The following is a 27,244-nucleotide window of genomic DNA, read 5'->3' on the forward strand; positions in this document are numbered from 1 at the left end:
TTACCAGGTCCTGATAACACTCAGCTTGCCACTGGCTGAAATTACTTGAAATCCAGAGAATTTAAGCTGTTTTTATTTTCTCCCTGTTAAAAAGAGTGTAGAATTGTTATGTATAGAAAATTCATCTGTTTAATTGCTATTCCAAATTTATGTCAAAGTCACAGAAAATCTGATTTAAAACTTCTCTTATGTAACGCTAATATCGATATTTTTCCTGTGGATTTTACCAAGCAGGTAGCAGAGTGACATCATCACTCAATGACCAGATGCAATTAACTGTCCCTTTGAAGCAACAAATAGCTGTTCTAAGTAGAAAACATGCATTGTGTTTTTGTCTTTTATTGATAAGGTGAATTAACACTAGAAACTCTGTGTATTAAAACTGTTTAATGAAGTATTGGAGTTTTCTTTTAAATTCAACACGAGCTTCCCATTTGAACAGCTTGAGAAAATAAACTGATGTCAATCACAATGTGGGCCTAACTCTATATTAGTAACTAATAGCTTTCAAAACTGTGGGACAAAATAGTCTAAATTTTTACTGTTGAAGTTAATATTTACAGCAGACATTGATACAAATTTAGATATTATACAAAAGAAAAATTTCCTGGAACAACTCTAGAATTCATGGCTACAAAGTGCTTTTAGGTCAAGCCATATTAATATTGCAATTGCTAAAAGAAAAGCCAATAATTTGTTAAAATAAGGATATGAGTGCTGAGAAATAGAACAGTTCTCACATCACTGTTAGCATCAAACTCTCCCAGCTCAGGTATTACTTTAAAAGAGGGAATCTCACCTCAGGTGAAAACAAATGATTCAAACAAATCCAGCATTTTCACAGTAGCATTTAACTGCAAGATGCTTGATCAAGCTTATAAACAGTAATCATCAATCATGTTTGGTCTGCAACTTCACTATTTTTAGTTTCAATAAAGATTTGAAGACGCTGTTATTGGTGGGTGCACTGCTGAAGGTACAGGGGGTAATATTCAACTGGCAGGTACCCGTTTCCTGCTTGAAGAACCAGCGGCCATCAACTGTAAATCCGTGAGGAAACCTCGGCTGCTCCAACAATGCCCAAGCCCTACAAGGTGCAATTTTCAGTCAGCCTTTTAAATAGGCGAGCAGCCCAACCCAACCTCGACCCTTGCTCTTGTCCAACAGGTTCGAGGTTCTTACTCCCTGTGTGGACGAGAGCAGGGATTGCAGGGAGGATGAGCAAACTGACCACAGCACCGTGGTACAGGGGTCCATTCAAGTGGGGGGAGTAAAAAGAAATGTTGTAGTGGTAGGGGACAGTATCATTAGGGGGATAGATACGGTTCTCTGCAGCCGAGAGTGTGAGTCCCGAAGGCTGTGTTACCTTGCCCAGTGCCAGGGTTAAGGACATCTCCTCTGGGCTGGACAGGAACTTGGAGTGGTCAGGGGAAGATCCAGTTGTCGTGGTCCACATGAGCACCAACGACATAGATATGACAAAGAAAGAGTTTCTGCTGAGAGAGTATGAGCAGCTAGGGGCCAAATTAAAAAGCACAACACAAAGGTAGTAATCTCTGGATTACTACCCGAGCCACAAGCAAATTTGCATAGAGTAAATAAGATCAGAGAGTTAAACACGTGGCTCAAAGACTGGTGTGGAAGAAATTGATTTTGGTTTGTGGGATACTGGCACCAGTACTGGAGTAAGAGGGAGCTGTTCCATTTGGACGTGCTCCACTTAGGCCGTGCTAGGTCTAGGGTCCTGGCGAATTAAATAACTTGGGCTGCAGAGAGGGCTTTAAACTAATTAGTGTGGGGGAGGATTCAGGTGAGTCAAAGAAAAAGGAAAAGGCAATCGATCAGGGTAGCACTGAGGGAAATGAAAACGAGAGCGTGCCAGGGAGGGACAGAATGTATAAACGGAACGGTGAATCAAAAGTGGGATCAAAGCAAGAAAAAATGGTTAAAAAAACAAATTTAAATGCTCTTTATCTGAATGCACGTAGCATTCGTAACAAAAAAGATGAGTTGATTGCACAAATATACTAATGGGTATGATCTGATAGCCATTACAGAGATGTGGTTGCAAGGTGACCAGGACTGGGAACTAAATATTCAAGGATATTTGACAATTCAGAATGATAGACAGAAAGGAAAAGGAGGTGGAGTAGCACTGTCAATAAAGGATGGGATCAGTGCGTTAGTGAGAAACGATATTGGTTCGGAAGATCAAGATGTTGAATCAGTTTGGGTGGAGATAAGGGATAATAAGGGGAAAAAGTCACTGGTGGGTGCAGTCTATATGCCCCCTAACAGTTGTTACAGTGTTGGACGGAGTATAAATCAGGAAATAATGGAGGCTTGTAAAAAAGGAACGGCAAAGGAAGGAAAGGAAAGGTGATTTTAACCTTCATATTGATTGGACAAAGCAAATTGGCCAGAGCAGCCTTGAGGAAGCGATCATAGAGTGTATCCGGGATAGTTTCCTTGAACAGTAGATCTGGTACTGTGTAATGAAACAGGATTAATAAATGATCTCACAGTAAAGGATCCTCCAAGAATGAGTGACCATAACATGGTTGAATTTCAAATTCAGTTGGAGGGGTGAGAAAGTTGGTTCTCAAACCAGGGTCTGAAGCTTAATTCAAGGAGACTACAAAGATATGAGGGCAGAGTTGGCTAAAGTGGACTGGGAAAATAGATTAAAGTATGGGACGGTTGATGAGCAGTGGCAGACATTTAAGGAGATATTTCATAACTCTCAACAAAAATATATCTCAAAGAGAAGGAAAAACTGTAATAGAAGGGATAACCATCCGTGGCTAACGAAGGAAATAAGGCATGGTATCAAATTGAAAACAAGAGCATACAATGTGGCCAAGACTAATGAGAAGCCAAAGGATTGCAAAACTTTTAAAAGCCAGCAAAGAACGATTAAAAAAATGATAAAGAGATGGAAGATGGATTACGAGAGTAAACTAGAACGAAATATAAAAACAGATAGTAAGAGTTTCTATAGATACATAAAAAGGAAAAGAGTGGCTAAAGTAAATGTTGGTCCCCTAGAGGATGAGACTGGGGAATTAATAAAGGAGAACAGGGAAATGGCAGAGATGTTGAATAAATATTTTGTATTGGTCTTCAGGATAGAGACACTAAAAAATGCCAATAGTGAATAGGATGCTGATTGCAATTTCCAAGTACGAATGGGCAGAACACACAACGCACATGCTCCACCCATTGGTAGCAGGTGGTTGAGCGGCTTAACCAGCGGTCCTTAAAGGGACCAGGTATATTTCTAAATTGGAAAGTGAGTCACCTCCAAACCATTCTCAGTCGGAGGCTCAACAATGTTAACATTCAACTGTTATTCAACCTCTTTCCTACAATAGTTCACAACGATAACAACAACTTGTATTTATCTAGCACCTTTAACGTAGTGAAACGTCCCAAGGTGCTTCACAGGAGTATTATGAGATTAAGGCCCTGAAATTCAGTATCGCTGGAAAGCTCGTGTTCCCCCCACTTATTTATGGCCATTAGCGCTGAAATGTTTTCGTGGCTGGGCCACCCCATATTCACCTCCAAAAGTGAACAAATGGGTTCCAGCGCTAATGAACCCTTCCAAAGTGGATTTTTCAGCGGTGTGGCTGTCTTAATTTGAGCGTTATCACCACTGAGAAATTCAGCTTGCGGGTAAGGGTTTCTAATGAGCCAGCTGCTCCTGGGCCTTTTTAAAGGCCAAGGTTTGCAGCAAGACCCTGAGAGGGGAAGGAGTTTGGAAGGATGGCTGGTGTAAGAGGTGCAAGGAGATCCAACAGGTTCACTGATATGGAGCTGGAGACACTGATGGACGGTGTGGAGGACAGAAGAAGAATACTGTTTCCTGACGTGGGGATACCTGGCAGACAGGCAGTACATAATGCATGGAGGGAGATTGCAGGAGAGGTGTCAGGCACCTCCATATATGTGAGGGCGCACCCTCAAAGGAGGGTGCTGGCGTCTGCATCTGGCCCTTCCAGGCTCAGAGGTGTTCCGAGGACATCCTAGGACAGCTGTATGTTCCAGACAACAACCACAGCAGCCTGTCCGGACCCATGATGCAGCCACAGGGATGACAGTCGGCGTGGTATTAGGGTATTCACGCGTAACAAGTGTTATAGTGAGATGCACAGGGGTAAAAAATGATGACAGTATTATTATATTATTCTTTATGCTCTGTTTTTGCAGTGATTTGGATAATTGGATAAATCTTTATTTTTGGCACATATATTTGGCCAGGTGCTTCAGCAATTCTGCGTTCAGGCACTCATTGCGATGGCCATTGAAAGTGGTAGCTGAAGGGTCATATGTAGATGAGATTATCTGAAGCGAGCAGCTATGAGACGCAGCTGCCCCTCCCAGGATTGCAATGGGGATAACGTCTCCTAACTCTGGGGCGATAGGGATCCTCCTCCTCCTTCTCCTGCGCCTCCTCCTCCTCGTCAGGTGGTACTGCTGGCTCGACCTCCAACAGCTGTCTCCTCATGATGGCCAGGTTGTGCAGCATGCAGCAGACCATGACAATTATGGAGACCTGTTGAGAAGATGTCTGTGCACTGCTCAATGATACACCTGGTAGCACAATGAGCATCATTGTAGGCATGCTCTGGCGCTGTCCTGGGGTTCCACAGTGAAGTGAGCAGCCAAGTAGACAGGGGGTATCCCTTGTCCCCAAGCAGCCAACCGCAATCCTGATTCGGGCCGGTGAAGACGGCGGGCACACTGGTCTGGCGCAGAATGAACGAATCATGGCTGCTGCCTGGGTACCTCGCATCAACTGCTAGGATCCGACGCTGGTGGTCACACACATGAGCTGCATGTTCAGAAAATGGAAGCCTTTGCGGTTGACAAAGATCTCAGGGTGATGATGTGGCGCCCTCAGCCCAACATGTGTGCAGTCAATGCACCCTCGGGAAGCCTGCCATTCGGGTAAATCCGGCCTGCCGCTCCACCTGTTTGTTCCTCGTCATTGGGAAGGAGATGTACTGGACCCTTCTCCTGTACAGTGCACCTGTGACCTGCCGGATGCACCAATGTGCCGGAAACTGGGAGACATTGCCAATGTCTGCCAGTGGCAGACTGGAAAGACCCAGTTGCGTAAAAATTAAAGGCGATGGTGACCTTGGTCTCCACGGTGAGGTCGGCCCTGAGGCATGTTTGAGGCTGCAGATCTTCTCACAGGATAGTGCAGAACTCCCTCAGTACATAAGAACATAAGAAATAGGAGCAGGAGTAGACCATATGGCTCCTCGAGCCTGCTCTGCCATTTAATATGATTATGGCTGATCTGATCATGGACTCAGCTCTACTTCCCCGCCCGTTCTCCATAACCCCTTATTCCCTTATTGTTTAAGAAACTGTCTATTTCTGTCTTAAATTTATTCAATGTCCCAGCTTCCACAGCTCTCCGAGGCAGTGAATTCCACAGATCCACAACCCTCTGAAATAAGACATTTCTTCTCATCTCTGTTTTAAATGGGTAGCCTCTTATTCGAAGATCATGCCCTCTAGTTCTAGTCTCCCCTATCAGTGGAAACATCCTCTCTGCATCCACCTTGTCAAACCTCCTCATAATCGTATACGTTTCGATAAGATCACCTCTTATTCTTTTGAATTCTAATGAGTAGAGGCCTAACCTACTCAACCTTTCCTCATAAGTCATAAACCCCTCATCTCTAGAATCAACCTTGTCCTTCCGTGCAGGCGTGCGCAGACCTGCAGCTCGAGAGGGTGGCCAGGAGGAAGATGGGAGTACTTCCAGCCGAAATCATAGCCTTGGCAGGCATTGCTCATCAGTGAGCTGGAGGAAGGAGAACTGAGGTCTGTGGACTCTTTGAGGGTATGGCCTTCTTCCCCCACGTCTGAGTTGGCCACTTCCCCTGGAAAGTGGCTGCTGGCCATCTTCCTGGTCCTCCTCATTCTCCGGCTCCTGTGGAGGCTCTTGCTGGAAAGGCTCCTCTCCCAGTATTTGGAGGGGGGGCAGGGGGGCAGCATCCCTTGCCCTCCTCCTGATGCCATCTCCCTCCTGGCCACCCTCTCGAGCTGCAGGTCAGCGCACGTCTGCATGCCCTTCTCTCAGTTGTCAGCCATGGCTGCTGCCTCTCTTGCTTGCGCTGTCGCTTTGCAGGGTGCTGACGGCGACGCCTTCTCCTGCGTGTCGCCCTGCGTCTGACCAGGTATACGAGGTGTCGCCCTCCCAACACTGAGCCCATCCTCGGGTGAACCCTGCCAAGCAGCTCTCTCCTGCCCACAATGAGGCCTACAGGCCTCCACTAAACAGTCAGCAGGTTTAATGAAGCAAAAACAATCACTACAACTTTTTACACTTTAAATTCAACTCAAAACTTAATTAAAATATTTTCCTGTCAAAGGGCCCCGATCCCAGCAACACTCCAACGGTGTTGCGTTCGAGCACGGACTCGAACACGTGGCGGGGGCACTGCCTGGAGAACTCCTACCGTTTTATAGCTGGAAATCCAGGTGGTGCCTGTTTTCCAGCGGCCCGCCTGCTGCTTCCCTCACCGCACAAAACCTCTCCTTTACTCTGACTTCACTGCGCTGTTTCCAGCAGAAGTGAGCATCGCTCAAATCCCCCCCGAGCTGAATATGGCTCGGGGAGGGAAAATCATCTGACCGCGGCGGCTCATCGATTTTATCAGTCGCCCGCCCAAACTTCGCGGTAGCCGTCCCTTCAGTGACGGTGAATTTCGGCCCCAAAAGATTTGACACCGAGCCACATAAGTAGTAATTAGCACAGGTTGACCAAAAGCTTGGTCACAAAGGAATGTTTTAAGGAGTGTCTTGAAGGAGGAAAGAGAGGCGGAAAGGCTTGAGGCAACAGAAGGCACGGCCACCAATGGTTGAGCGATTATAATCAGGAATGCTCAAGAGGGCAGAATTTGAGGAGCGCAGACATCTCGGGAGGCGGAGGGGGGGGGGTGTGGCGGCGGGGGGGTTGTGGGGCTGGAGGAGATTACAGAGATAGGGAGGGGTGAGGCCATGGAGGGATTTGAAAATAAGGATGAGAATCTTGAAATCGAGGCGTTGCTTAACTGGAAGCTGATGTAGGTCAGCGAGCACAGGGGTGATGGGTCAGCAGGACTTGGTGCGAGTTAGGACACAGGCAGCTGAGTTTTGGATCACCTCTAGTTTACTTAGGGTAGAATGTGGGAGGTCAGCCAGGAGTGCTTTGGAATAGTCAAGTCTAGAGGTAACCAAGGCATGGATGAGGCCTTTGGCAGCGGTGAGGCAGGGGTGAAGATGGGCAATGTTATGGAGGTGGATATAGGCGGTCTTAGTTATGCTGCGGATATGTGGTTGAAGGCTAATTTCAGTGTCAAATATGACTCCAAGGTTCCGAACAGTCTGGTTCAGCCTCAGACAGAGATTGGGGAGAGGGATGGAGTCAGTGGCCAGGGAATGGAGTTTGTGGCGGTGACCGAAAACAATGGCTTCGGTCTTCCCAATATTTGTGAACATTTCTGCTCATCCAGAACTGGATGTCGGACAAGCAGTCTGACAATTTAAAGACTGTGGAGGGATCAAGAGAAGTAGTCGTGAGGTAGAGCTGGGTTTCATCAGCATTACATGGAAAGTGACACTGTGTTTTCGGATGATGTCGCCAAGGGGCAACATGTAGATGAGAAATAGGAGGGAGCCTAGGATAGATCCTTGAGGGACAGCAGAGGTAACGATGCGGGGGTGGAAAGAGAAGTCGTTGCAGGTGATTCTCTGGCTATGATTAGATAGATAAGAATGGAACCAGGCAAGTAAGCACTTCCAGAATCAACAAGACACTTAATGGTGGAGTATACGGAATAAACGTTACTGCTATCCAGTACAGGTGATTGATCTATACTGTACACAGAGAGTGGCTTTCGGTTTTAGTTCTGCCTTTCGATCCCTTCAAAAAAATGTTGAAAACCATAATACAAAAGCAAAGTATTGTGGATGCTGGAAATCTGAAATAAAAACACAAAGGGCCCAAGTTTCCACATGATTTGCGCCTGATTTTTAGGAGCAACTGGTGGAGAACGGACTATTTTAGAAATCGCAATTCTCCACATTTTTTTTTCTGCAGTTCTAGTCAGGTAGAACAGTTCTACTTTAGAACAGAATTTTTTCTTCAAAAGGGGGCGTGTCCGGCCACTGACGCCTGATTTCAAAGTTTCCACAGTGAAAACGTACTCCAAACTAAAGTAGAATGGAGCCAGTGAAGATTTTTGTTGAACTGAAAAAACCTGTTCTACACAATAAAAAATCAGGCGCAGGTTACAAATTAGGCGTCCAGAACGAGGTAGGGGGGAGGGGGGGGGAAGGGAAGTCATTAAATTCGACAATAAATCCTTATTTATACTTATACAAATATTATACAAATAAATCCAACCTGAATAAACATTTATAAGCAAAGAAAAGATTAAATAAACTATCTTCCTACCTGTGTGAAAGTGCTTCAGGCAGCTCAGCGATGTTCCCGCGAACGGGGGGGAGGGAGGGGCAGGCAGTAACGAGGCAGCAAACAGCTTTCCACTTGAGGGGAAGCCTTCGTCAGCTCAGCGATGTTCCCGCGAACGGGGGAGGGAGGGAGGGAGGGAGAGAGAGGGAGGGGCAGGCAGGCAGCCAAAGATACAGCAGCAGGCTTCGAGCTGTGAAGGGGACTGAGGCCATTTGGACAGGGAGAGGAAGCCACATGGACAGTTTTATATTTACATTTGCAGAATGGGTGCTGCATTGTCAACAAGCCTTTGCAGGGGTCCAAGAACAAATCTTCACGTTTTCTGCAGCACTTTCTAAAATGGCCGAGTGCCAATGTTTTTTTCACACTGCGCGTGCGCGAACGCTCCAACGCACGCGCACGCTCCAACGTACAATTTAAATAGTACCCGCCCCCTCCCACGTACAAAATCGGCGCGAGTGTAGGCTCCGCCCCCCTGCACTCCGCGCCAGGCAGACAAGGAGCTGCAGAACGCTCGAGAATCACGATTTTTTTTTAGGCGCCGTTTTAGGCGCGAAAAACGGGCGCCCAGCTCGGAGGGGCGCCCGTTTTTTTTCTTGTGGAAACTTGGGCCCAAAATGCTGGAAATACTCAGCAGCAGCTGTGTGAAGAGATACAGAGTTAATGTTTCAGGTCAATGACCTTTCATCAGAACTGGAAAAAGTTAGAGATGTAACAGATTTTAAGCAAGGGAAGGGGGAGGAAAGAACAAAAGGGAAGCTCTGTGATAGGGTGGAAGGCAGAAGTGATTAAATGACAAAAGGTATTATAGTACATAGCAAAAGGAGATGATTTTGGGACAAGTAAAGAAACAAAAGGAGAGTCTAGAAGAGGTGTAAATGGGAATGGCAGAATCATTAGCAGCTGCCATGTAAAAAAATAGGGGCAGAGTTTATGGTCTGAAATTGTTGAACTCGATGTTGAGTCCAGATGGCTGTTAAGTGCCTAATCGAAAGATGAGGTGCTGATCCTCAAGCTTATGTTGAGCTTCATTGGAACCGTGTAAGAGATCGAGGACAAAGAGGTCAGAGTGGGAGTGGAGTGCTGAATTAAAGTCGATTTGATGCTTGAGGTCGCACTTATGTCTGAATGAAGGTGTTCCACAAAGCGGTCACCCAATATGCGTTTGGTCTTCCCAATGTAGAGGAGTCCACATCGTGAGCAGCAGTATACAGTATATAAATTGCAAGAAGTACAAGTAAATCACTGTTTCACTTGGAATGAGTGTTTGGGGCCCTGGACAGTGGGGAGGGAGGAGGTAAAAGGCCAGGTGTTGCATCTCCTGCGCTTGCATGGGAAGGTGCCATGGGAAGGGGAGGGGGTACTGAAGTGAATGAGTTGTGGACTAGGGTGTCGCGGAAGGAACGGTCCCTTCAGAATGCTAAAAGGGAAGTGGAGGGGAAGATGTGTTTGGTGATGGGATCATGCTGGAGGTAGCAGAAATGGCAGAGGATGATCTGTTGAATGTGAAGGTTGGTGCGGTGAAAGGTGAGGACAAGGAGAACTTCTCATGGTTCTAGGAGGGAGGGGAAGGAGTGAGAGAAAAAGTGCAGGAAATGGAACGGACATGATCAAGGGCCATGTCAACTATGGTAGATAGGAATCCTCGGTTGAGAAAAAAGGAAAACATATTGGAAGCACTAGTATGGAAGGTGTTGGAAAACCATATTGCTTTATACATCTTATTTTGCCGACATCAACGGTGCATTTCACAGATAAGACCTCATGGAGTATCTAATCCTGAATCTTTTGAAACCAGTCTATATACATAAACAGTCATAGTTGTTTACTTCAAAGATACTTCTCTCAAACAAGACTTTGTGACTTAAGTGCTCTTGAATTCTTTGAATAGTAATTTTATTAATCAGTATCTTTCTATACTATATTTAATGGATTCTTCTGCGTATGTTTATTACACTAGCCACCAAAGTTATACCTTAATCACTCGTGCTTGATGTCTTCCCAGTCACTTATTTCCTTCCACTGAAGTATTTCTCGTAAATAATACTCAGACATCAAAAGCAGGATAAGCCATGCTTTCTTCTCATAGCACCCAAAGCTATCTTGTTTATATTGGAAAGCCTATTGTTCCAAGATACAAAGAAGTTTGACTTTTAGCCCTTAACCCTCCAAGATGGTTAACAGACAACTCTCCAGGATGTCCAACAAACACCAGAAGTGAATGAGGTCTAGAAGGAGACCTGAGTGGTCATTTTCTGACTTTTCATTCTCAGCAGGTAGTCTTACCCACTGGGGCACCTACCAGAAGTGTTTTCATGCAGTGAGAACAATTTTGTGACCATTTAAAAATGACTAGTCAGAAAATTGATATGTGTTCCCTAGTGGGTGCCTACCAAGAGCACAAAATCAGAAAATGGAGCCCACTGAAATCCTAGTTAGGAAATATTGCATCAAGTAGAACACCTAACAAGAGCAAACAAAATCAAGTACCTTAGAAATAGGGGATTTGTTATTCAATCATTATGAACAAAGTTTTGACCTTGTTCACAAAAATAAAAGTTGTCCTTTCGTATTATGATCCTAGTTTGTGTGAAAACTGACCTTAATGTTTTCAATTAAATTCCCTATTGGTTTGCATCTGAATGAATCAGGATATTAAGAGTTTTTTTTTAAAACTGGCCGTGAAATAAAAGAAAATTAGAAGCTGACAGGCCATTTGAAAATGTAGGTATGAGTCAGCCATGGGAGCTTTTTTTTGCTGTTTAATTAACTCTATTTGTAAATCTAACACTTTACTATGACAGTCACACTAAAGATGACTACCCATGCCCATTCTTTCACAAATCCAAAATACTTTACTCTTCAGCAGTAGTGAAACAATTTTTCATATAAATGTACCTTATTAATTATCATCCAAATGTTGTATTCCATTTGATAAAGTAGCTTTTTAATCAGTCTAGAGATTGTACATTGTCAATAGAACTGTTGCAAACTGGACACAGTCTAGAATCTAAATGATATGATATGTACATGATCCAAGTCAATGACTCAATCCTCAGATGGGTCTATATTCACTTAATGCCTAATGCAAAAAGCAACAGCCAATATCAGAATGATGATAAAAGTAATTAAAAATGAGGGAGGCCATTTAGTTTATCTTGCTCAGCCTTCCATAGAAACTTACAATTCCCCCCGCCACAGATCATAACGTTCAACGTTCCATTGTCTCCAGCTTTTGCCTCACCAGCTTACCTGGAAGTCCATTCTAGGTGTTAATCACTCTTTGTGTGAAGTGCTTCCTGACACCAGTCCTCTTCCCAGTTTATACCCATGTTTTCTCATTCACTGGTAGCTAGAATTAAGCATTTCTATTCTATTTACGATCTATGTACCATATTATTGTCCCCTCCTTTCAAGGCTGAAGAGTTCAAGTTTTTCTATTATTTCCACATAACTTCGATCTCTGACACTTGGGATCCACCTATTCTCGGCACTGTATCTGGGCCTGAAATGTTTCCCTTGTGCCTTTATGACCTATTGTCCAATATTTGATTAAAGGAGCTAAACTCTGCAGTCAAATCATTAACACTTTAAAAAAATATAAAAGCAAAATACTATCGATGCTGGAAATCTGAAATAAAAACAGAAAATGCTGGAAATACTGGAGATGAGGCAGCATCTCTGGAGAGAGAAACAGAGTTAATGTTTTAGGTCGATGACCCTTCATCAGAATTGGATAAAGTTAGAGATGTAACAGGTTTTTAAGCAAGTGTAGGGGCAGGGAAAGGGGGGAGGGGAGGAAAGAACAAAAGGGAAGGTCTGTGATAGGGTGGAAGACGGAAGAGATTAAGAGACAAAAGGGATGATAGTGCAAGGCAAAATGAGAAACAAAGGATGAGTGTTGATAGGGTGTAGATGGAAATGGCAGAATCATCAACAGCTGCCGCGGTAAAGAGGGGGGAAAAAAACGCTTTAGATAATGTCCAGTCAGTGTGTCTGTGCATGTTGTTCCCTTTCATTCATTTTAAACTTTTCTATTATTCACCTGATCTTTCTCCTGCTCCCGGAGTCACTGTAGAATCAGGAATCCAAACAACTGTGCTTGCTGTAGCACCACAGTAACTTATGTAGATGGTCTTACTGCTGGAAAGTGCTCAGAATAAATATTTTAACAACAACTTTCTGACTTTGTGCTGCCAACAGGAGCCCTTGTTTGTTGGGAATCATGTATTGGAAGTTTAGGTACATTTTGTGCACAATTGCCTGACCATTTAAAGTGAGTGGTTGTAAAATTGTGTGTAACGTGGTCTGGATTTCCCATATGTACTATTTGTGGTAAGGCTCCAGGCCAGAAGCATGAAGTCAGGAAATTATCCCTTCAATTTAAAAACCTAGCTAAGCTAATCCAAAAATATAGTATACTGTTCCTTTAAGTATTTCATGGGGGATCAGTCATATGCACTCTCTTGGAATCGAGGAAGACTTGCTTCCACTCCCAAAGTGAGTTCTTTAATGGCTGAACAGTCCGATACGAGAGCCACAGACTCTGTGGGACAGACATTCATTGAGGGAAGGGGTCAGTGGGGCTGGTTTGCCACGCGCTCCTTCCGCTGCCTGCGCTTGGCCTCTTCATGTTCTTTGTGTTGAGACTCGAAGAGCTCAACGCCCTTCCGGATGCACTTTCTCCACCTTGGGCGGTCTTCGGCCAGGGTCCCCCAGGTGTCAGTGGTGATGTCACACTTTACCAGGGAGGCTTTGAGGGTGTCCTTATAACGTTTCCACTGTCCTCCTTTGATGCGTTTACCACGAAGGAGCTCCGCATAAAGCATTTGCTGAGGGAGTCTCGTATCTGGCATGCGAACTATGTGGCCTGCCCAGCGAAGCTGATCGAGTGTGGTCAGTGCTTCAATGCTGGGGATGTTAGCCTGGACGAGGACATTGATGTGGATGCGCCTGTCCTCCTAGGGGATTTGCAGGATCTTGCGGAGACATCGTTGGTGATATATCTCCAGCCACTTGAGGTGCCTTCTATACATCGTCCATGCCTCAGATCCATACAGGAGGGTGGGTATTACTACAGCCCTGTAGACCATGAGCTTGGTGGTAGATTTGAGGGCCTGGTCTTCAAGCACTCTTTTCCTCAGACGGTCGAAGGCTGCACTGGCACACTGGAGGCGATGTTGAATCTCCGCATCAATGTCTGCCTTTGTTAATAAGAGGCTCCCGAGAAATGGGAAATGGTCCACGTTGTTGAGAGCCGCGCCGTGAATCTTAATGATTGGAGGGCAGTGCTGTGCGACGGTGACAGGCTGGTGGAGGACCTTTGTCTTACAGATATTTAGCGTAAGACCCATGCTTTCATATGCCTCAGTGAATACATTGACTATATCCTGAAGTTCAGCCTCTGAATGTGCGCAGACACAAGCGTCATCTGCAAGCTAAGCCAAAAATATAGTATACCGTTCCTTTAAGTATTTCATGGGGGATACTGGATACCCCTCATTCTATTGCTGATAGAAATCATTAGAGTAAAGCTCAATCTGTTAATGTTAATCGCCAACACCTCTAGATTGGACTAGTGTCTTAAATGCAAAATGACAAATCTACTTTTTTAATTTTATATTTTTCAGTGAATATTTTGCTTATTAAGATGAGGGATATTAGTTCTTTGGTGGAGCACTTTTACATTTTCTGCATCCAATCACAACACTCCCTTATCAGATTGCATGTAGTCTGATGCAAAACAAAGCTCTCTCTACTTCAGCAGTGTGTCTTAACTTCATTCTGAGAAAAACTCACTACTGCAACAGTGTAACTTTTCCTCTTTGCATATCACCATCTTTTGCTGTCTCTCGCTGTAACTGGAAATTTAGTGCCAATCTATGATGAATTATAGATAATCTTCCTTGCTATGAACCAGATTGCACATTAAAGGAGAACATTTTCACCCCAACAGTGTGCCTGGATCAAAAGCAAGGCTCTAGAAATGAATGTGCAGGGTTATATATTTGTCTTGAGAGGTAAAATGGGCGAGAGCGATTCGACAGCCCATTTTATACTCTGTCCTGACTTCAATGGAAAATAAATTCAAGCGGAGTGCGAAACAGACTGCTGATTCGCTATCGCTCATTTCGCGCCATGGCCCAAGACAAATTTCTACCCCACAGTGTTTTAAGCAGCTGCCGGCAGTTTGTCATAATGTTACATAGAATATATGTTGGATAGTGAATTTTTCATGCAAGGTATGTTTTCCCCGCAGCAGAAACATTGTGCTATTGATGGTGGATGATTTCCTTAATGTTGTGGGTCTTTCTTGTCCTATATGTTATGTAGCTCTGCTGTTAAAAGAATGTGAGTTTCTTGCAATGTTAATAGGTACTTTCGGATTGTAAAGTAACTTAGCCTGGTGTATATTTTCATGAGACATTCATCTTATATGCAGTAAAATATTTTAAAATGCATGCCACCATACACCAAAGGGGAGGAATACTCTATTCAATTTCAAAATATGTTGACAGTTCATGAATATACTGCCACAATCTCAATTTATTTGATGAGAGAGATAAAAAATGCATGATGTATGCAATATTGATCTTGTTGCATTGGCTTCTTGTTCGAGCCCCCTGTCTGGTTCTGCTGTTTCTACTGCACAATGAAGGCAGCCAGGAAGATTTACATGTGATGACAGTCCTATGTTATTCTGAAGGCTGAGGCCGTGCATTCCACAAGGCTGAAATGCGTACCTTTATTCTCTACTGCCCATTACAGCCAGTGATGCACAAGGCAGCAATACAACATTTCAAATTACCTGCTGCCACTCTTTTCATTAGAAGGGCTCAAGGGAATGAGAGGGTGAATGGAGCCAGTCATTAATGAATTTGCAATTAAATGCACAAAATACAGAATTTATGAAGTATCCCATCCTAAACATTAATTGATTTTTCTCTTTTGGGTGCTGACTGACCAATTGTGTGCTTCCCTCATTTTCTGGTATTATTTCAGACTTACTTACCTGAATGTGGAGCCTAGAGTTTCAGGAGTACTCCTCCCTGCTACACATTAAACACCATTGCCTTGAATCAGACGGGAGCCTCATTAATCTATGCAAATCGGGGTCCCATGAAACGGACGCTCCTCTCAGTAAAACCTGGCGGCACAGCAGGTGAGGCCCAGAAAGGAAGTGTTAAAATTACATTTGTTGGGGGTGAGGAGGAACAGGAATGCTTCCCCCAGCCTGCACAAGAATAACGTGGGCCACTGTTGCCCTGGGCTGCCCCAGCTCCACAATCACAATTCCTCCCCAGACTTACCTTCCTGCCAGCCAGGGCAACCTCCAACTCGTCCAATATTGAGCAGCAACAGGGTACCCAGTTTGGCGCCTGCAGCTCATGGGCAACATGGTAATGAGGCCCTGCCCTCATATTGTGCCAGGCCTCCCGCTGGCAGGATTGGCTGGCCGGCCAACATGCTAAAACAGTTAGCACCATCGGTAATATAAAATCAAAATAGAAAAAGGCCATTCAGCCCATTGTGCCCACACCAGCTCTTTGCAAGATCTAGCCAATTAGTCCCACTCCCTTGCTCCTTCCCCATAGCCCAGTAAATGATTTGCCCTTCAAGTGTTTATCCAATTCCCTTTTGAAAGTTACTATTGACTCTGCTTCTAACACCCTTTCAGGCAATGCATCCCAGATTATAACAATTTGCTGCGTAAATTATGTTTTTCCTGATATCTCCTCTGGTTCTTTTAGCAATTACCTTAAATCTGTGAACTCTAATTACTGACCTTCCTGGCACTGGAAACAGTTTCTCCATATTTACTCTATCAAAACTCATCTGTCTACCAACACTTGCAGTAAGGCTGGTTTTAGTCTGTCAACTTTTCTGGAGCTGTGCCAGCATTTATAAAGCTGGCACATTACATTATATAAAGCTGCTGGTCAGCTTTAGCTGATTTTTTTTTTAAGGCTGTCAATTCTCGATTGAAAGTGGTCTGTGCCTTTCTCCAATTTCTTAACTTTCCCCTCTATCGATATTTTACAATCCTGGCTGAACAATTCCTTTTTCCTGCACCACTGGCCAGAATTTATCAAGGCAATGCACCACAGCACCGACTCAAATCAATCTGCAGGATTTTCCTCAGGTCCATTTCTCACAGCACACCACCATTTCAAACCTGAATTGAGACTCCAAATTGATGTCACCTTACTCACCTTATCGGTTTGTTTCAGGGTCCTAAGAATTCTAATCCTAAGGACAAACTCCTATGTTTCACTAAATCCAGATAGTTTTTTCGATGCATTTTTATGGCAGCTACCAGTCTGTGACCATGAGCTGCAATATCACTTCCAGCCAGACAGTACTTTGTTTATACTTCCTGGCTCCAACTAGAGCTCTGCTGCCCAGGAGAGAGGTTTGTGTGCGTGTGTGTTCAGAAATCGTCTCCCCACCAATTGTGACCCATTTCTGGGTTGAACGGAGGCGCGTTTGGATGTTGGCAAGAAACCCACACAATGAAGACAGGGATTTAATAATTGGATGCAGACGGGTATTTATTGGCTCAATTAGTGTTCTTAGAAGACATTAATGAGCTTGTTTTAGATTGTTTTTAACTTGGCTTCAAATTTAACTTCAGCAGTACGGGTTTCTTGGGGCTCAGGAAACTGACCAAAGAAACAGATACACATTGAGCAGCAGTTCAGGTGGGTATTTAAATCCGTAATTGACCCATCTGAGTAAAGGATCACATATTTTAGCCGGTGCATCAGTTCCCTCTGGCAAACGTTTGGCAGAGAGTACTTGTGTGGATACAGCTTTTTTTCATCCTTGGAGGCTTTCAAACTGACAAGATCAGGATGGGAAGCACCTTCGACAGCACATCAGAAGAGGAAGACCATCACCATTCATGGCAGAAACAATGTGCTGTGGTGGAATTAGCACGTGCACAGGAAATGGTGGCATAAGAGGGAGATGCAGAGGCCAGGGGTGCACAGGTGAGGGGCTGAGGTGCTACTCATGTCACAGGATTTGCAGATAGACTCAGCTTCCTTGAGCTCTCAGTGGAGCAGTTCTTCCACAGGCTGAGGCTAACATGTCACGTGGTGGCAGACATCCACAGCCTCCTACAGGAAGACTTGCTCCTTACTAGAGCTGGTGGCCACACATTACCAGTGGCTGTGAAAGTGATCACCACCCTCAACTTTTTCGCTTCTGGGTCCTTTCAGGGACCTGCTGAAGGCTCATCCAGGGTCTCCCAGTCAGCTGTACAAAAATGCATAATGGCAGGTCACTGATGGCAGGGCCAACAATTATTTAATCTTCCCCTGTGATGACAATAGCCAGAATGAGCAGGCACTGGAATTTGCCTCTCTGGCTGGATTCCCCCAGGTACAGGATGCCATCGATTGCACACATGGCAGTCCGAGCAGCCAGGAGTTTTTATAAACCATAAGGGATACTTGCACAGCTGGTGTGCAACCACAAGAAGGGGTTCATGCAGATCTGCGCCAGATTCCCAGATTCCCTAGGAGTTGTTATGATGCCTTCATACTGAGGCAGTCCAACATCCCAGACCTTTTCATTGAGGAAGCAGACTTAAGGGCTGGCTTGTAGGAGACAAGGGATACCCACTTCAAACTTGGCTCATGACACCAATGAGGAACCCCACCAATGAGGTGCAGGAGTGCTACAACGAGAGCCACATGACCACCAGATGTGCCATAGCTCAGGCCATTGAAATGTTTAAGTTGCGCTTCAGGTGCCTAGATAGGTTTGGAGGCGCCCTTCAGTACTCGCCAAAACAGAATGATAGTGGTGTGCTGCGTCCTGCACAAAATTGTGCAGCAGAGAGGATTGTAGGTGGAGGAGAACGAAGAGGCTCGTCACTCATCTTGTGATGAGGAGAACATAGAGGAGGAGGAGGATGAAGATGGGGCACCCATCATCAGACCATCCACTTACATTACTGCCAGGGATGCTCTAACATCGTGATGGTTCACCGAGTGTGAAACATAACAACTGAAATTCCGCGGTCTACTCCCGCTATCCTGACCACTCCCCTACCCTCCTTCTGCACTAAACAGTCCTTCAACCACTCATCCACACAATGCACATCTGCCCAATGGGTCCCGGCATGTATTGACATTCATCATGAAATGAGTGAAAGGGTGAGTTAGTCCTCGGAAGGCAAGAATGTGCAAGACGTGGAAGTGGTGCAAACCGTTAAATTTTATGTGGTGGTACAGTATAAAAAAAGGAAACACAACAACATAACATTTTGTCACCCTTGGTGAATTACAATTGCTTGAACTTAGGCTTCCTACCATTTCTATCCTGTGCATCCTGTGTGGCTTCAGCAGAGGTAGAAGCAGGCTACTTATATCCCTGCCCTGACTGCTGAGATATCTTTGGCCTACGCCCTCTGGGTTTTGAAGCCCCCTCCCTCCCCCCACCCCCCCCCCGCCCCGAGGGCCCCGTCAAAGATTATTCTACCTGTACCTGGGCAGGGACAGACTTGACCATTGGGAGATAAGACAGCATGTCAGGTACTGGTTGGTTATTAGGTCATTAGGTGAGAAATGGCAGCACTTTGAATGGAGTTCCCATTTCTATGTCCTCTTTTGCCATCATCCTTCTCCTGGGCCAGATCACTTCTACCACTCTGCTGCAGACCAACTTGGTGCAGATCAGTGGTGCACCATAAGGCCTGGATATGGTATCTGTCATCCTGTTTAAGGCAGCAGATAAGTTGGCATCCAAAGTCTGCATGGTCGGTGTCATGGCCTGCATGGTCGGTGTCATGGCCTGCACGTACTCATTGGAGAGCCTTGCTTGAAGCTCCATGGAGGCAACCACTCTATCCTCTCCGCTATTGTGGAGTGTGTGCATGTCATTACCTGGCTAAGTTATTAATGCACCTCTGGCATTCTCCTTCTTAGTGATAGCCTCGGGGTTCAGTATCTGTCCAGCTGAGTAGAGCTTGGAGTGGATTGCACCCCCTGATGCAGACTCTCCACAGCTGTCCCTGCCACCATTGTCTGCTCATGATCACTTGTTAGTTGTGAATCTCCAGGTGAAAACCCAACTAACCATCTAACTATTTGGACCCACCAAAGCGCCATTATTTGCGGTGATGGCGACTCTATGTCCTGTGATGGTGAACCCTCAGAAGGAATGTAGTCCTCTTTGGAATTGTCCTCATGGATGTCCTGTGACACTTGCAGTACATGTTTAGGCTCTGGAAGTCAAAAGAAAGGAATATGATTTAGTCGTGGCAAAGTCACAAAGGGCGAATAAACTGAGCTGTGAATGAGTGAAGGTGAGGTATTCATCCGATGGATGCAGTGCATTTGGTGAGGGTGACTATGAGCCCGAGTTTGGTCAAACCTAATTGCCGCCCATTTACCGTCGAAAAGACCGCTAAGATCCTGACAGTACTTTTGGCGGAAGTTTGGGGAAAAAAATGGGGAAAAAAACGCCCGGCGGACAAAATGGGCGTCACACGCCGATTCTAGGCGGCAGCGGGAGGTCGGTTGGATTCTGGGCGGCAAATGCAATCCTCGGCGAAGAAACGCCAAGGCTAGAGTCGGGCCCAGGGCGGGGGGAACCGAAAAAAAAAATCTTCACCAAATAAAAAACAAAACATGATAAAACCTTCAGAGGAGTCTATCAAACAAAAACACTGCAAAAGAAATAAAGCAAACCATATCACTAACCTTTTCTTGCAGGTCTTCATACCTACCGTTCAGATAAGACCCGCTTCCACGCGGCAGTCTTTTCTCCTGCTGGAGCGGAGGACCGCTTGGATGAATCTCGGGCGGGAGGACTTTTTTCGGCATTGCACGCCGGCGCATGCCAACGGATGCTCCCCAGCGGTCTTTTCAAACCGCCGGCGTGAGGGCCTCACGAAACTCGCTCGGAGGGGAGAGCGCCGAAAAAACAGGGAGACCGCCGAGTTTTCTCGTAGGTTGACCAAATTCGGGCCCAAAGAAACAGATGCATTACATTGCATAATGATTGGGGTGAGTGCCAATGGTGGATGTATAAATGGGTTGGTGATGAAGTGCATAGAAAGTGAAGGCTAAGGGCTGCTGAAAGTTGACTGGGTCTGAGGAGTGATGTGATGGAGAACACATAGCAAGACAGAGTGAAAAGGTGGATGAGGGCGTGGCTTAAAGCACAGCATGTAGTTGAATCAGCAAGTGCACTCACTTTTCCTGAACAGGTTAGGTCATTAAACCACTTCCTACATTGCGTCCATGACCTGGGCACAACTCCTGCTCACCTCCTCAGCTACCTCCAATCACACCTTCTTGGTGAGAGCTGCAGATTTCTTCCTCCCATTGCTGGGGAAAAGTATGTTCCTCCTGCTCCTGGCTGCACCCAACAGTAAATCCAGTGAGATATCATTGAATCTGGATGCTGTCCTTGCTCTATATCCATCAGTCATCCTGAAGAACTCCCATTTCCATTTGTGCACTGTCCCTTTAAATATAGCTGAGAACATGTAATGCGGATGTGCATCACCGCCACTACGCAGCTTGGAGCTGCGAAACTCAGAAGTCAAAATTAATTGGTACAATTCAGTTGCGATCGCAAATTCCGACCTGCTCAGTTGACTCTTGGGTTTCCCCCATGTTATGTTCAGAATAACTCCACAAGATTGTATATTGTAAACTCAAACTGTTGTGACCTTGGTCTCTTTAATTTAACTCCAGAGTGAGGAAGCAGCATGGTAGACTCCCTTTTATACCTGCTTACCTAGGGTGTGCAGGTGACCCTTGGGTCTCCCACAGATGCACCCCCTGGTGGCAAGTCTTACACATTGGTAATGTTCACATACATAACATTATTCCCCCCCCAAAGTCTTAGATACAAGTTATTTACAAGTTGAGGCGATCCTGGGCTCTGCGTTCCCGGGTTGAACGCCTGAGTTGAAGTCCTGGCATGGGTGAGTCGGTCGGATCATTGCTGCACTGCGGTCTGGCTGATCTGATCACACTGTCGGGCATGGTGGGTTCATCCTTGTGGTTGCCCGCGAGGTCGATTGCTGGTTGGGTGTGTGTGGGTGGATCATTGATGGTAATGTCCTCTTCAAACTGTTCTTGGTTGTCAGTGAACTGCAGTTAGGTCTGATCCAAGTGCTTTCTGCACGTTTATCTATTCAAAAGTTTGACAACAAACACTCTATTCCCCTCCTTGGTTAACACAGTACCAGCAACCCATTTGGGACCATGACCATAATTAAGAACAAACACAGGGTCATTAACCTCAATGTCACACGATACAGCCACACGATCGTGGTACACGTTATGCCAGTGATGCCGGGTTTCTACATGATCATTGAGATCCGGGTGGACTAAGGAGAGCCTGGTTTTGAGTGCTCTCTTCATTAGCAATTCTGCAGGGAAACCCCGGTGAGCGAGTGGGGTCGCATCCGGTAGCTGAGCAGAATCCGAGATAACCTGGTCTGCAAGGAACCGTCCGTCACGCGTTTGATGGTTTGGACTGCTCGTTCTGCTTGACCATTGGATGCGGGCTTAAACGGCGCAGACCTAACATGCTTGATGCCATTGCGGGTCATGAACTCGTTGAATTCCGAGCTGGTGAAGCATGATCCATTGTCACTAACAAGGACGTCGGGCAAACCATGGGTGGCGAATATAGCCCGGAGGCTTTCAATGGTGGTAGTGGACGTATGTGACGACATTATTATACATTCAATCCATTTAGATTAAGCGTCCACTGCTACTAGGAACATCTTTCCTAGAAAAGGGCCAGTGAAACCCTGGATCATGGTTTGGAATGCCATGACCACAGACTCACTGGGGCCTCCCTGGTGCATTTCTCAACTGTGAGCAAGTGTTACATTGGTGTATGCATTACTCCAATTCCGCGTCAATGCCAGGCATCAGGGACGAGATGGATCTGCACTTTGGTGCCTGTGAAGTTGCCGATGCCTGGCTCAAACAACGACGGGAATTTGTTTAGCACTTGGGCGCACGACGTGTCAGCCACCGAAGACAGTGCTTTGATGTCGTCCCAGTTCCATCGGATCTTTCCTAGCCAGCTTCTGCTGAACAGTATTGGGCCATCGCCTGGTACAATCCATAGTGGTAAATCATGCACAGCTCCATTGAACGATACCTTCACTGCCGCACTGCCAATGACTGGTATGAGCTCTTTGGTGTAAGTGCACAGCTTGGTGTGGATCGGGCTTAGTTTTGGCCTTTGTACCTTGTTGCCCCAGAGTTTCTCAAAAGCCTTCTGGCTCATAATTGACTGACTCGCCCCCGTGTCCAATTACATGGAAACTGGAATGCCATTTAATTTGACTTTTAACATTATCAGAGGCCTTCTGGTGGTGAAGGTGTGTACCCCATACACTTCCTCTTCAGACTCGGGTTGAGTTGCCTCTCTCACTCGTTCAGCGTGATCCACGCTGGATCGGTCACCTTCTGCCGACTCTGCCACGTGGTGAGTCGCAGCATGTCTGCACATTCGCTGGAGGTGCCCCATTGTTCCACAGCCCTTGCACACGTAGTGCTTGAATCGACATTGATGGGCTCGATGATTACTCACGCAGCGCCAACATGGTGCTAATGGATTCACATTCACGCCCACGGCAGACTCTGAGTCATCCTAGGTTTGGCCTCTGCGGGTGTGTAGGCCTTGCCATGTACAGTTATGCCTGATGAAGGCATTATTTTATGCACAGTACTTGCCAGTGAGTTTTGATACTGCAATGATATCTGTTTAGCGTTATCGTTCGTGGACATAAAAGCCTTGGTTATCGTGATGGCCTTGCTCAGATCTAGGGATTCGGCAGACAGCAGGTTGTGAAGAATGACCTCGTGGCCGATTCCAAGCACGCAAAAGTCCCGCAACACTTCCCCCAAAAATCCAGCAAATACGCACGGTCCCGCAAGGCGTCTTAGGTCAGCGACATAGCTCACGATGTCCTGGCCCTCGGAGCGATGGTGCGTATAAAAGCGATACCTGGCCATCAAGATGCTCTCCTTCGGCTTGAGGTGTTCCCGAACCAGCGTGCACAATTCTTCATATGTCTTCTCCGTTAGTTTCATCAGTGCTAGCAGATTTTTGATGAGGCCATATATCATGGACCCACAAACGGTAAGGAGAATCTCCCTGCGCTTGACCGCGGTTTCTTCTTTTTCCAGCTCGTTGACCACGAAGTACTGGTCAAGACGCTCAACGAAGGCTTCTCAATCATCACCCTCAACAAATCTCTCACGAATACCAACGGCAGCCATACCGCATGAAAGTTCGTGATCTGTTACTCGTCGCCAATTGTTATGTTCAGAATAACTCCACAAGACTGTATATTGTAAGCTCAAACTGTTGTGACCTTGGTCTCTTTAATGTAACTCCAGAGTGAGGAAGCAGCATAGTAGACTGCCTTTTATACCTGCTTGCCCAGGGTGTGCAGGTGACCCTTGGGGCTCCCACAGGTGCACCCCCTGGTGGCAAGTCTTCCACATTGTTAATGTTTACATACATAACACCCCAGGCAATTGCACTCCTACCAGCTTGGAAGACGTTTTCATATCAGAGCTGGGTTTTGTCACACTACCACCCTGTTTGAACCTAAAAACGGGGAGCTTTAGCAGGCCAAAAGTCGCAGAATAAAATGAATCATCAACTTATCACTGGAAGTCAGCCAGTTCCGATTTTTGAGTGGACCTCAGCCAGAACACCTGGCGGAAATAGGTGGGGGCCTCATTAATGTATGTAAATAATGGTCAAATGACACAATTAAATCCCCAACCCCATTCTCATCTCCACCTGTGTTATTCAACCAGTATCAGTTAGGAGGTGGCCATTTTCAGCGGTATTTGAAGGGATACACATCTAAAATGCTGTAAAGGTTTGGGAGACAGTTTGCTTGTATTAGCTAGCAGGTTTTAGTTACTTAGATGATTTTAAAGTGCTAGTACTGGCTCACAATGGTCATAATTATTAAGGGGCTTCTGGCAATGCATTTTATTCTTCGTAAGGCTCTTTCTAGCAATTCCCACTCTGGCTAAAGGACAAAGAGGAGGCGGAGGAGGAAGTGGAAAAGGAGCAGCAAGAGGAAGAAGCAAACAGAGCTGCAGCTGCAGGGAGACCAAATAGAAGGAGACGTGTTTGCAGGAATCCTTAACCTCCCAATAGAGTGCATAGGCACAGGACAACATATCTGTAGTCTGTAGTTCACAGAGAAGCAGTGAATACGGAGGCTGTGCTGACCACCACTTGCCCATTATATACAAAAATCAACCTTGTTATAGATTAGATGCAGTGAATTTGGTGCAATTTGGCCCAGTCTAGCAAGAGTACCCCTCAGAAGAGCCCTATTATGACATTTTCCATTTCCCACAAGCAATATTTCTTGTGCCCTTTTGATGTCAGATTGCACAATTATTGCCAAGTTGGTGTCAAGGCGATTGATGTGTGGCATTTTCTGAATGCAGACTCTAAGCGTAAGTTCTTGCATGTGTTCAGATGACATTTACTTCTGTTTTAAATGATCACAGAAATTCAACTGTTTACTGTTCCTATTTCTTCAAGAACAGTAAGAGAGTGTCGATCATGTTTGCACTTGACGATAACTGCTTTGTTGTGGAGAAAGGCAAATGTCGTTCTCATAGTAGCTATTGATTGTGCTCATGTAAACAATGGCTAATGTCAGAAACTACAAGGTTTAGGCCTAAATTAGAAGCTAATTTACCTTTTTATCTGGAAAGATGTTTCACTGCCTCAATTTCAAAAGTATACTAACTCAGTGACAAGTATTGACATTCATTCAAAATTAAGTTCAAAAGTTTATACAGTTCTGATACACTCATAATAAATGATGAAACTGAGTACTGTGAACAATGAGTAAGTGTGACTTTAGCGCCTTTAATAAGACTCCAGAGTGCAGGTACCTTGTGGGTGGCCTGCTTATATACAGTGCTCCCAAAGGATGCTGGGATCCCTTGGGACTCTAACAGGTAGGGTCTCTGGTGGTGGTGTGGTACAGGTCGCCAAGGGTTAAATACATAACATCACTCTCTCGTAAAGTTAATAGTACACTTTTTTACAGGGTGAGATGATCTGGGGCCTTTTGCTCCTTTGTTGATTGTTTCGGTACATGCCAGGCTGCTGGGGATGGTGAGTTTGGCTTCATGGTCAACCATGATGTCGGTTGCCACTTGTGTGTGTGTTGGAAGGTCAAATTTGGTGGTGTCTTCTTCGGGTTGTTCGTAGCTGTTGGTAAACCGCAATTTGATTTGGTCCAACTGTTTTCTGCACGTTAGTCCATTTGCCAATTTGACCTGAAACACCCTACTCCCCTCTTTGGCTATGACCAAACCAGCGAGCCATTTGGGACCATGTCCATAATTAAGTACAAACACAGGATCATTGACCTCAATATCGCATGACAAATTTGCGTGGTGATGGTAAATACTTTGTTGATGCCGCCTGCCCTCCACGTGATCATGGAGATCAGGGTGGACAAAAGAGAGCCTTGTTTTGAGCGTCATTTTCATGAGGAGCTCGGCTTGGGGAACCCTGGTGAGCGAGTGGGGTCTGGTGCGGTAGCTGAGCAGCACTCGGGATAGCCGGGTCTGCAGGGAGCCTTCCGACACGCGTTTCAAGCTTTGCTTGATGGTCTGAACTGCCCGTTCTGCCTGGCCATTGGATGCGGGCTTGAACGGGGCAGATGTGATGTGCTTGATCCCATTGCGGGTCATGAATTCTTTGAATTCAGCACTGGTGAAACATGGCTCATTGTTGCTGACTAGGACATCAGGCAGGCCGTGTGTGGCAAACATGGTTCGTTGGCTTTCGATGGTGGCCATGGATGTGCTTACAGACATTATTACACATTCAATCCATTTTGAATAAGCATCCACGACAACCAAGAACATTTTGCGTAGAAATGGGCCCGCATAGTCCATGTGGATCCTCGACCATGGTTTGGAGGGCCACGACCACAAACTTAGCAGTGCCTCTCTAGGTGCATTGCTTAGCTGAGAGCAAGTGTTGCACTGGCGCACGCATGGCTCTAAATCTGAGTCGATGCCGGGCCACCACACATGCGATCTGGCTATGGCTTTCATCATTACAATGCCTGGGTGGGTGCTGTGTAGGTCACAAATGAACGTTTCTCTGCCTTTCTTGGGCAAGACCACACGATTACCCCACAACAGACAGTCCGCCTGCAAAGATATTTCGTCTTTGCGCCTGTGGTACGGCTTAATCGCCTCCTGCATCGCCACTGGGACGCTGGACCAGCTCCCAAGGAGGACACAGTTTTTTTACCAAGGACAGTAAAGGATCCTGGCTGGTCCAGGTCCTGATCTGGTGGGCCGTAACGGGTGACTTTTCATTTTCGAAAGCATCCATTACCATGAGCAAGTCCGCAGGCTGTGCCATTTCCACCCTGGTGGTGGGCAATGGTAGCCGACTGAGAGCATCAGCGCAGTTCTCTGTATCCGGTCTGTGGCGGATTACATAGTTGTATGCTGACAGCGTGAGCGCCCATCTTTGGATGCGGCAGAGGTATTGGTGTTAATCCCTTTGCTCTCAGAGAATAGCGATATGAGCGGCTTGTGGTCAGTTTCAAGCTCAAACTTGAGGCCAAACAAGTACTGGTGCATTTTTTTCACCCCGTAAATGCACGCCAGAGCCTCTTTTTCAATCATGCTGTTGCCCCTTTTGGCCTTGGATAGACTCCTGGATGCATAAGCGACTGGTTGCAAAATCCCCGATTCATTA

This window comes from Pristiophorus japonicus, chromosome 12 (assembly GCF_044704955.1).
Source record: "Pristiophorus japonicus isolate sPriJap1 chromosome 12, sPriJap1.hap1, whole genome shotgun sequence".
Lineage (NCBI taxonomy): Eukaryota > Metazoa > Chordata > Chondrichthyes > Pristiophoridae > Pristiophorus > Pristiophorus japonicus.